Consider the following 12910-nt stretch of genomic DNA (forward strand, 5'->3'; position numbering starts at 1 on the left):
CCAAAAGCTGGCATACCTCTGTGTTGATCTGTAAAAAATGGTTGACAAATTCTTTCCCTTGGTCTGTCAAAATTCTCTGTGGAACCTCAAACTGGTACACAAATTTTAGGATGCATTTTGTGGCCTCTGCAGCTGTTTTGGATTTGATGGCATAGGCCTGTGCCCATCTCGTGCAGTAGTCAATAATTACACAGATATATTGGTTCCCCTGGTCTGTTTCTACAAGCTTGCCGATGAGGTCCATACCGACAAGTTCAAATGGACGTCTGGTCTATTGAAAAACAAAGATTAAAAAAAACATATTAGGGGAAAACAGATATTGTTTCATGTTACAATAGCTCACATTCTAGAGAAATATAGAATGTATACAAGCATAGAGGAATTGTAAAATTGAAAATAAGAAACATGCATAATGCATGTATTATACTACCATATAATAATAATATATGATGGACAATACTAAAATACAACCACAGACTCATAAAATGATATTAAATTAAAACATAAAAGGAAATATTTACCTTGATAGGCTTGTAGTCTGTGCTAGCCTTGATCTCAGCTCTGTTCTGCTGACACACAGTGCATTCTGATACCTGTGTATGATCACATATTGATTTGATACAAAACTTTAGAGTGCAAAATTATGTTATTGTTTTGCTGCCACGGCTAAAAAGGAAAATTGATCAGTTTCCTATTGCAATGTATAAAGTATATTATTTAATTATTGGATAATAAGGAATGTGGGGTTGTAAATTGTGATTTTTATGGTAGTTCAGTACATTATGGCAAATGATGACATGTCACTCTGGAATCCAGTAGGTGGCTGCTAAAACATGTTGCAACACCAATTTATTTGTGCAATTAATCGAACGTCAAGATTTAAGAGTCTATTGACTTTTCATTTTAAAGTCAATTCAAATCAGTCATTTCATGACTTTTTTTCTGGTGTGGCAGCAATAATTCACGCTTCTTTATTGCCAAATAGGCCTAACATGTAGGCATAGAAGTATTGAAAACCAACATACCCATTTGTCGATGTCAGACGTCATTGAAGGCCAATAATATCTCAGAGATATGGCATCCCTGGTTTTAATTTGGCCGCAGTGTGCGCCAGTGCCACTTGCATGAAATTCTGCAAAAATGGTGTCTGCCTCGGCTGCCCCACACACTACTTTGACTCTGACTTCTTTGTCAAAGCCTTTGTGTCTGATATAATGCAGGTTGTCATCTAGAAAAAAGGACAGCATTCATTGAAAGGGGATGTTTTATATTTAAAAAATAATATATTTAATTAGGGTAATAATGCTTTATGATAGTTAATAAACTTGCCTTCCACGCGGTAGTTCGAGGGTCTTCGTCTTATGATGTAGCGCTGGTGTTTGTCCGAATTTTCAGGAAATTCTCCTTTGATAAGAAAATCCATCAATTCCTTGTATCTGGTAGAATCCATAACCGCAGAATATCTTCTATCAGTACTTGAAAATGGCTACCAAGAAAACGGTCGCAGCAAAAGAGGGTCCAGAAAACTACTTTGGCTACTTCTTAATTGACTACTACTTAACTGACAGCTACAGGAGACCTGTGATTGGCCGACAGTGAAGTCACATATTCTGATGGATCAGGACAGGTGGCTTCTGTGTTTCTATCTCTTTGATGATCTCAAATACAAATATATGTGTCCACATTAATGTGAGAGGATGACAGAAGGATGGAAAACAGTTATTTTGAGGTTTAAACTCATTATTATGCAGATACAGTGAGGTCACATATTCTGATGGCTGTACAGCTATCAGAATATGTGACCTCTGTGTTTCTATCTCTGTGATGATCCCAAATACAAATATATGTGTCCTCAAAATAACTGTTTTCAATACTTCTGTCATCCTCTCATATTGCAGCGGTGCCTGGATAGTGTGATGTGTGTGGTTGTGCTGCTGCCGTGGTCCTTTCATCATGAAGATAGGTCATTAACAAATATTTATCGTCTTAGTTTTTCATTAGAATTATTAGAACACACATACACATGAGCAGCAGGGAATTAGCGCGTTAGGTAGCAGTGCTGTGTGTGACTTATGCACTGATGAAGTGGTGGGTGATCGATTTGCCTGACATCGATTGATTTAGTTTCAGCACCGCGGTAGTGCCCAGCTCCTGTTAAGAGCTTCTTAAAGAGCGATCTTAAGAGCAACCCTAAGAAGGACATTAAGAACGCATCTATGAAACACTCGTATCTTAACGACCCTTCTTATCAAAGACGTTCTTAACTGTGCTCGTAAGACTTAAGATTGCTCTTAACTGGTGTGGCAATACCAGTTGAACTGCAAGAGGCAGATCTGGAGAATTAGCACCAACAACGCCACCTTAGGACTTGCACCTGAAGAATCTTTTCACTTTTCTTTTCACTTTAATTTCTCAGAGGGTTTCCCAAAAATCACCCATACACAGGTAAGTTACACAAATGAATACAGGCACGATGTAAGAAGTTTAACAAGTTTTATTACTCACAATAAAATAATTTCTTTATTAAGTTATTTCTTTTAAAAAAAAAAAAAACAGTTATATAGTTCTTTTTATTTCCAAAGGGTACAATATTAATCTGTACCAGTGACTCAAAAGTTAAGTTAGAAAGAGAGTCAACAACTTTAGCTGTTTTTGAGGTCAACTGCGCAAATAAACAAAAACAAAGAAAAGAAACCAAGACAAAATATCTATATTACAAAACAACTGCAAACTCAAATCAAAATGAAAGAAAAACAAAAATAAACATGCTACATGCATAAATTTAGCAGGTCCTCAATGCTGTGTTAACTTCCCACCCCCCACTAAGGAGTCACGGTCTGAGGTCAGTCTTGAACTACAATACACTACTTTAAAAATAAGGGCGTCTAAACGACGAAGGCAGAGCGGCAGAGCGGCTGTCTAAGTGAGCCAGGCAAAACAAAAAGAAAACAAACTATGGAGGTAAGAGGCAAGGCAGGGCAAAACAGCAGCCTAACGCCAGGCAAACTTTAAAAGAGACACAGAGTGAGCGTTAGTAACCAATATATAAGCTACATAAGCACTAGCAGACAAAATAACATTGGGCTTGTGGCACTGTTTACCTGCGTGGTCAGCTGTAGCCTGCACAAATCAATAATCTAGCTGTTGGAAGCTAAAGGCGGCAGCGGCGGCTAACCGGAAGGGGACACACACACACCTCGGCTCAACACGCCAACAGAGAACTGTCAACATGGCACTTTATAACATCTTCACAGCATCATAAGACTGTGCTACACATACCTGGAGAACGAACACACGACACATACTACGCCGGGAAACCACGGCTCGGCGGAGCTGCACGCCGGCCAGCACTTGCTTCAGCAGGGGAGAGAGGGCGACTAAACGACAGCGGGGGGGTATATGAACAGGTCCGCATTAGCAGCCAATAACGCGGCTGCACTACAGGTGCCCGTAAGGGGCGTGACACACACCTGCCGCGATCGCCATGCCTGCTGCAACATAAACAGACTGAGGGACACAGAAAAGAAATGCAATATATACACTGTAAATAACCACCCGGTTACACTGGGAAACGCAGCCATTGCTGGTAAATCATCAGCAACTCTAAATATTAACACTATTTCTGCCAGAGAAAAAATCTAGCTCCCCAACATTGCTGTTGGCCACCTCTCTGATACTGGCCTCTCTCTCTCTCAACAGCTGAAATCAATGAAGCTCATTACAATCTACCTTGAAACATTAACAAATGTCTGCATCAGGCTCACAAACCTTACAGACCATTTTAAGGGCTCTGTTAAAAGTCCCCAAAAAGATCACCTGAGATCACCTGACCCATCTGAGGCAAGAAAAAATTGATACAGAATAATATCGGAATATTTTTATGTAGCAATATCGTATCTTCACAAAGTTTTTTTGTTATATAGATTAATAATATGACAAATACAAATTAGACTGTAGGTAACCTACTAGATATAATAACATGCTTTTTCAGTGTACTAGATACATCCTGCTGCTGCAAAAAGTTTTCCTTTGGGGACACAATTCACAGTTGAAAAAAGATAATTGCAATATATCACAATATATTTTATCGCAATACTCAGCATCGTGATAGTGTCACATGCTGGTGATTCGCACCCCTGATCATTATCACACCTCTTTTAGTTCAAGGAAAAGCAGAGCTTTCACAAAGGCTATGTGAGGAGTTCTTGACCTCCTATTGTTTGCCATGTTGGAGGAAAAACTGAAATTGATGTAGCTGAAAGAAATCTGGACACAACAGGAGGAGATGGAAGCTGAAAAGTTCTACCGGATATCGGATGACCAAGCATGTGAGGCCACACGAGAACAGGTGTTATTGATCAGTCAGCTTTTGAGAGCCAGGAGGTTCAAACGAGCAGAGAGAGAGCTTAAAGAGGCCACAGAAGCTTCTAGCCTTTTACAAGCTCATTTATGCTCTTTGGAAATAGTTACTTGTGTTTCAAACATTGTAAGTGTCACCACCCTCATACTTCCATGTGTCCTTAATGTTGACATAGATACATCCACCTGAAGGTATTAGAGGGCAGAGTCACATGTTTCTGAAAACAACAAATGAGGCAATGGTGGAGGAAGTCGTAATATTGTACTTTTGAACTGCAGCAGCATTGTAGATGGTGATGGTCTCTAAAGCCAATAAATACATTGCAACATGTGGATGGAAAATTCTTGCACTTTATTAGCTATTCGTTCCATTTCACGATTTCCTAAAGGTCTTCGTCATTTCCCATGGTCGTGTCTTGCTTGAACTACACTACATTGTCTCCACGATCTCTGGTGGCACTGCTCTGTCTCGTCCATATCTGTGAGCTTTCAGAAAACATGCACAAATACAAGACTATATGAATGCAGAGTACAGACAGAAAGCACTGCCCATCTCTGTATACATAACTAACATTAAGCATGAATGAGCCTTACACTGGAATTCCACTGGATGCGTGTCCGTTGCAGAACAGCAGCGCTGGTTATCTGCTGCGCGCTCCGCCGTCCGTCGACACCCACCGACTGCGTTTGCTGTGAGGAGCGGTGCAGCTCCGCAGGAAGACATCTCGGTGCACCTCCATGATTAATATCTCCTTGTCCATGGTGTCAACGGGGTGAAATGACGTCTGAAAACCTCTGACCTGTTGACTTGAGGCCTGCCTCTGCCCATTATGTAGTTTTCAAAGTGTAGTGCAGGGAAATATGATCCGCTGTGAACACTGTATTTTAATTTGAAAATTAACCAGATGTTTTATTTTATTTCTGTGCACGACTTCCTGCCCCACACGATCTGCTCTGTGCTGAATTGCTGCATTGTGCTGCATAGAAGTCCTGCGTCAGGATGTCCCAATCCGATATTCGGATCGGTGTCGGCCGCCGATATTAGCAAAAAACGTGCATCGGCATCGGATCGGACTGCATGGAAAAATCCAGTTTTTCACGGAGTCTGAGCCAGGTTTTCCAGCCAGCCCAGCGCTCCGCGATTCAAGCAGTCCATTCCAGTGATCCGCTCCAGCACTTACTATCAATCCACCAGGCCACCATGCAGACGGCAGACACACATGAAGGGTAGGAGGGGTAGCGGTCAACTTAGTTAACTGACTATTTATTTTCTGCTCTGGTTTTTTGAGAGTGATATTTTTATTTGGTTTACACTCTTACTGTTTAAGTAAAGAGCACTGATGGCATTGTTTTGGGCACAATTAGTGAAATTGGAGCCATGGATGGACTATTGCTTGTTTAAACAGTTGTACAATATTGTGTGTGGTTTTTTGTCCCCTCTGTTGGTCCCAGGAAACAGCAGCACCAGGCTGGCACTGACACTACTAAAATAACTGAAAAGGAAAGGCTGCATTGTTTGTTAAATGCCAACAATGTCTTGTGGTGTTAATCTATTTTTTATTTATTAGGGGGCCAAAGCACAAGTGTGTGGAGTCTTGCTGCTATTTTATTTTCAGTGTTAGACATTTTAAAGATTTCTTGTGTTGATTTATTTTCTATTTATTAAGGGCCCAAAGCAGCCAAAGTAAACCAGCTATATTTTTTATTTAATGCGATGGACGCGTCTAGCGCGACATGGTGGATGCGATAGACGCGTAGGCGGGGCGCGATAGCCGCGAAATTTGCGTCCATTGCCTCATTGCTCGAGTTGAAAATATTGAACTTTTGAGGCGAATTTGCATGACGCTGTGCCGTGAAAGCCAATCAGCATTGAGATTCTCCCGACATCACTGGCGTCATGACGTCAGTGACGTCCAGTTGTTGACACAACAATAAACTGCTACTCACCAGAGACAGATGGACAGGCCAGGCACTCCGCAGCTGAAATGGAGCGCCTGTAGTTGGTGTCCTGCTGGGAGATCCTGGCGCCAACCCTCGCCAACAGGTCCTCAAACTGGGCCTCAGTCAGCCTGAAGTACCGCTGAAAGCGGCTATCATCCAGACGGAGTTCCTGGAGGAGGTGGTGAAACTGACCGAGCTGGATGCGCTTCTGCAGGATAGGGTGAACCCAAAAACGACAGCGTTTGGCCCTCCGACGCATCTGGGACTTCCAGAGCAGGTACAAAGCAGCGATGGTGGTTATCTCAGCCATGGTTGAGGAGAGAATGGCAGGCCAGATGTTGTTATCTAGTGAAAATGGGCAGGCTCACTACTCGCGCAACTGACGCGATAATGCGAATTAACAAAATGGTCCGACGTCCAAACTCACACGTTACGCGCGGCGCGTTACACGCGTTACGTGTGAGTAATTCGCTTCACTCGTGCCCGGTGTGAATGCAGAGTTAGAGTATCAAACCTTTTCTAACATGACTGATAACAAAATAAGTGAATATGTATAATACGCGCTTGGATCGGATTGGTATCAGTATCAGCCAAAACTCAAGGCTGTAATATCGGTATCGGATCAGAAGTGAAAAAGCTGGATTGGGACATCTCAAAAATGTGAAATAGGTCATTCCAGCACCGACACTCCATGGGGGATATGCTATCTCACTCTTGCATGCAGTGTCACAGACATGTGACGCTACAGACATGAACTGTCGCATCAATCAGCTTCCTGCCAGCACCTCCACATTGCGCAAAGGTGCAAGGGCCAATTCATCGCTGCTTGCAGCTTTTCTTTTTTGGTTGTAACTGTTGCATAATCGTATGCTTCACTTGAGGGGGAACTTTACCGTGACTATTGGCACAACAGGGTGCCAGGACCTAGGTGCTGGCACACACTCTAGGGTAATGTTTAAGGTTACGGTAATGTTTGTGTTTAAAGTAATGTGAAGTAAAGTGGTTGTAATGGTTTAATGTCTGCTTGTGACACTAGCAGCACAAATGCAAACTAGATCAAACAAACTAACCTGCTCCTTATATAGATATAAATGACCCATTCTGTAGGATTGAGGGTCATCTATTGGCAGAAATGGTATGAAATATTCATAACTATGTTTATATTATTGTATAATGACCTGAAAATAAGAAACAGTGTGGTTTCGTAACTTTCGGATTAGTTTGCATGTGCGACGCGAACTGTGGTCTCCTTTGTATACTGAAATTGCTACATTGTGCTACAGTTCCTAAATGCAGCACTCAATCATATAAAGCAACCTTAAAGGCAGAAATCTGATGAGAAATGTATGACCATATCCACCACCTACTGTAGCTCTACATTTCAACCAAATGTAGTATTTCTACTTCAAAAAAAGTGATTTAACTGCAGTATTAATGCTGGCCTCTACTTGAAAATGATATGGTGCGTAAATGTCTCCATCATTCAAATAACCCAAAAGTTCAGAAGAGATTTTGTCCACTTTTAGGCATTGCGGCAGATTGACGAGCCCACCTCATATTTAAACATGGCAATATGTGTGTGATTTAATACGGGCTAGTTCATGCAGTGCTAAATAAAACTCTTAAAACATTACAATATATAGTTTTGATTGTTTTTATTTTATTTTTTCCAAATTAACTTATATTATGATCTGTGGGAGAAACCGGAGCACCTGGGGAAAACCACACATGGGAAAACATGAAGTCCTCACAGAAAGGTCTGGCGTGAACCAGAACCTCCCAGAGACATCAGTGCTCACCACTGAAAATGAAAATAAACAACTCTCTCACAAATCTAAAAGCTAGAATGCTAAAAGTCACATTTGTTATGTCAGAGGGTGTGTAGCCTGGAGCTGCTCCATAGATAATAATTGGGAAAGATGTTCTAGTAACACTGAGAGCACCCAGGGGAATGTTCTGACTCTACGGATATATTTTCTGTTTCAGAAGTGAGAACACTACAATAAGACTGAGCTCAACTGGGTATAAAAAACATGACCACTTTATGTGGGTCAACAAAATTAGGCGCATTTCATTGTCTACGGAGCAGCTCCGGACTTTACACCCTATGAAATCACAAATTTGAGAATTTCTTCTCTGGTTTCTGGTTTTGAGAGAGAGTAGCTCATGTTCACTAATACTGATAGGATTTTCCAAGGTCATGGAAATAACATATCAGAATTCTTAATTTAGGTGGTGTTCGCCTTTAAGTCCAACTGAGCTGCGGTGGGTTGTATGTAATGTCTGAGGGTCCTGGCCTTGGCATTGCCATATTTAGGCAACAGTACATCTGTCTCAACAGGGAAACAACATCGTCCTGCAGGTTCCCTCTTTGTGGAAATAGGGGGTGGATGGTTTAGTTGAGGAACAACCTCATTGTCGTCTTTGTCACCTAGCTGCAGTGGGTTGCATTCTATGGGTGGTTTTAGGACCCTAGCTTGAGCATTGCCATATTTAGGCAATGATACATCCGTCTCAACAGGGAAACAATGTCGTCCTGTAGGTTGCCTATTTGTTGAAATAGGCAGGAGACGGATTAGCTGAGGATCAACCTCACTGTTTTCTTCGTCACTTACCTGCAGTGGGTGGCATTCAGTTTGCTGTGTGAGGGCCCCCACCCGCAAATTGCCACATTTGGGTAATGATTCCTCTGTATCCTTGGTCCCCACAGCCCCAGCGGGGAGTCCAAGTCACCTTGCACGCATCTGTCCCCTTGAAATCAAAGCCTCGTGGTGGACTTGGTTTCAGGTCTCTTGCCTTACTTAAGACAGTGGCCTGCATAATGACAAACAATATATTTGTCAAATGAAATCATAAAATATTATTTCAGTGAAATGCAATAATCAGTTCCATCAATTTGTATTTTCAAAACTGTGCAATGATGGCAAATAAATGTCTTCGTTTTTATTTTGGTGTACATGTGTAATGACAGTGATGAGGGTGGAGATTTGGTCAGATGTGTGATGGCTGGGCATGAATCCAATCTGACTTTTATGTGGGACATTATGGACATTGAAATTCATGTCCCTCAGCAATTCTGAGAGTCAAATGTGCAGCTTTCTAAATACACATGTGTGTGTGTGTGTGTGTGTGTGTGTGTTTCTATGTTTGTATGCCTAAAAAATAAGCAGTGGCATAGTAGCACTTCTATAGAGGCCTGTATAATTCAATCGGCTGATCGCACAGAGAGTGTGTGTCTGAAACACTGTCTGCTGAAATCAGAAGGGGTGATTGCCTATAGCCAGTGTTTGAACTCCCAGACACTGGAGACAAGACCTTTTTCTTGTGCACCACACTGAAGGGCCACTTTCAGCCTTTTGATCTCACAGAATAGATAGGATACAGTGTCTTTGGCACTCAGGTGTGCATGGTTGTGTGTGTTTGTGTATGTGTGTCTATGTGAGCACCTATATGCAGTGGTGTTGTAATGAACTGCGGGTTACATAGAAATCTTGTTAATGTCACAAGTGTGTCCTTTCACACTCTAAATAAATAAACTTGGAGCTGTAGGTTAATTATTGTCATTTATAGTCAAATCACACTTCATCATGGATAGGTATAGAGAGGCAATAGATATTGGTACCAAAAGGCAATTGAAGAGATGCTTAATACCACTTTACTACATTGCAATTTTTATTGTATATTACAACCCATTTTCCTTCCCAACTCCAACACCGCCGCTTTGTCAGTGATCTGGCTGTCAGACACTGATGCACAAAGGTACCTGGAGCAGCATTTTGAATTGCACTGGCCGGCAGCAGTTTGTTACACTGCAGTTAGCTACCATAGTATAAAGAGCAAGAAAATCCCCATAGGTAGAGCAGGAGGGGTGGTCATACAAAAATGCATTTTCATCCAGGAGCCTGCTGTTCATTCATTGGCTCCGCACAAAACCAAAAGACAGTTTAATTATTTTAAGAACAATTTTGTATATTAATATATGTAGCATGCAACAGTAGTGACGAATGTCATATGACGTATGTCACGTGATGTGACATGACATTAGTAACAATCTTAAATCCCCATCCGGACCAAATGCGGAATGTGGACTGGTGGTTGGAGAGGTGCCAGTTCACCTCCTGGGCACTGCCGGGGTGCCCTTGAGCAAGGCACTGAACCCCCCAACTGCTCGGGGCGCCTGACCAAAGCAGCCCCCTCACTCTGACATCTCTCCACTTTGTGCATGTACAGTATAGGTCCTGTTTGTGCATGTGTGTGTATTTCGGACCTGTGTGTTCATGACAACAGAGTGAAAAAATTGAATTTCCCCACAGGGGGATTAATAAAGTATATAAAATTTTAAAAAAAATAAATAAAAAAATAAATGCCAAGCCATGCCTTCTTTTAAACATGCTTTTGTTACCTAAACTAGTAACTAGGCGCAACAAGGTGTAAGCATAGCACAGACATATTAGCATACAGTTGCCACATTCAGTAGACATGGAGCAACAATAGCATTTATTTTTTATTTCTGTGCATTTCTGCCATATCACATTCCATATAACTGCAATGTTTACTCCATTTAGTGCCATGTTGGTCTCCACCAACTGATAAAGGAAATATCTGTCTCTTTAGGAGGACTCCCTAAAAATTTCACCCAGATGAGTGTGGTCTTGCAGGACATAGCAGTGCATGCTTCGGCAAGCTCCATGACCATTTCAGCCCGTTAGTGCACATTAATACTTTCTGTGACAGCCTGTGTGCCCCTTTGTAAGACTACAGAACAAAAATCCTGAATTAATTTGTTTTGATGAAAAAAGAGAAGTTAGACTGAGTAGCAAAATTTTGATTTTCTTTTAAAGCTCCGAAAGCAGGTAAACTAGAATGAATAATACACACATACAATTAAAAATCAGTTTATTTGATGCATGTCAAGCGTAAAGGCATAAAGAATAAAACATTCATATCCTATAATTTGTATATTTGGTATCACAACTTTGTGCATAAAAAAATGATAGTCTGCCTTGTAAGCACATTTGGGCTGGGCATTTATTGATGCAAGATACTACATTGATATTAGTAACCAGACCCCCCCATCTGAGTAGATATTTGTTGTTGGACATAATTTAGTTCATCTGAACATCAATATATTTAAGCACTAGTCAGCTGCACATATTTTCCAGTATAACATGATGATGTTTAACAGCCGACAGGTGAAAGTCATTTGAAAACCTGCAGGGAAGTCTAGTAGAAGTTGCAGTTGTGCGAGCACTACGCAGAGCAAAAATCTACGTATATCTTCGTAAATTACACCAAAAAACAAACAAAAACAAAAAAAGCATTATCTGTTTGATGTTACAGCTAGGCATGAGGACTTCAGTAGGTGTTATCATGGTGATGTGGCAAACATTAGGTTAATAAACATTTTTTAGGTTGTGATAGCTTATCAAAAAGGGCTGAGACAACCCAATGTGACCCGAAGAGAATGTGCAAGTCTTTAGGGAATCCCACTTCTTGGTATCCAAATACTTAACTACTCGTACTCGTCATCCTCTGCTTATCATTGTCCGGGTCGTGGGGACCTTAACACTTAACTATTCACCAGCTAGTTGCTAACTGTGTCTGTCTGCTGTTGGGTGTTTGACAGGTAAAAAGAGTAAGAATGAAACTCCAAGAAAAGTTAAGGGCAGGAAAACCAAAACAATGAGCGGAAAGCTGCTAAAACTGTAGGGCTGTAGAGCTGAGGGGAACTGAAGAGTCAGTTGATATGTAGTCTTTTTGTCCATCATTAATAAAACATATCAATTAGTAGAGCTTTAGTGATTCTTTTAATATATAAATCCTTTGATTGTCCAATACAATCTTATTTTGGAGATGCTTTTGAAATTAAAATAACCAAGCAAAATAAGATTTTGTTGTTTCTTTGAACCTTACAAATGGAAAACCTATCAAAGGCAACAGACACGGACAGCATAATGATATGCATCACGACACCTGCATATTGTTTTCTTGATGTGTGTCAGACCATGACAACCTATTGGGTCTCCGCAAAAGCAACACTTTTATGAATAACTTCCTCTCAGGATAAGCACTTCCTGACTATGTATTTTTTTTTGTATTTTGTGTTTATGATGCATCCAGTATGACACAGACATCAACTGGCTTGATTCAAATGACATGATGTGGTCGTGTCTTGGACTTTATTTTTTTTTTTTTTAAGATTTTTTTTAGGGCATTTTTGCCTTTAATTGATACGACAGTCAAGTGTGAAGGGGGGAGAGAGAGGGAGTGACATGCAGCAAAGGGTCACAGGCTGGAGTCAAACCCGGGCCGCTGCGGCAACAGCCTTGTACATGGGGCGCCTCCTCTATCCACTAAGCCACTGACACCCCGTGTCTTGGACTTTTAACGCCTTTGCGCATTAAGTCCATTTTTTTAGATGCACTCTTTTAATCCATCATCCGAAAAAAAAGTGTTACACACAGAAACCTTGCACACTCGTTCTGTGCGTTGCGAAAATTCACAATACCAGACAAAATGAAAAGGCGGATTTCTTCCCTTGCTTCTCTCCACAGAAGTTATTTATCTGTCACCTCTCTTTTTTTCTTGTGTCTTGCATTTAGCAGTACAG

This window comes from Epinephelus lanceolatus, chromosome 12 (genome assembly GCF_041903045.1).
Source record: "Epinephelus lanceolatus isolate andai-2023 chromosome 12, ASM4190304v1, whole genome shotgun sequence".
Lineage (NCBI taxonomy): Eukaryota > Metazoa > Chordata > Actinopteri > Perciformes > Serranidae > Epinephelus > Epinephelus lanceolatus.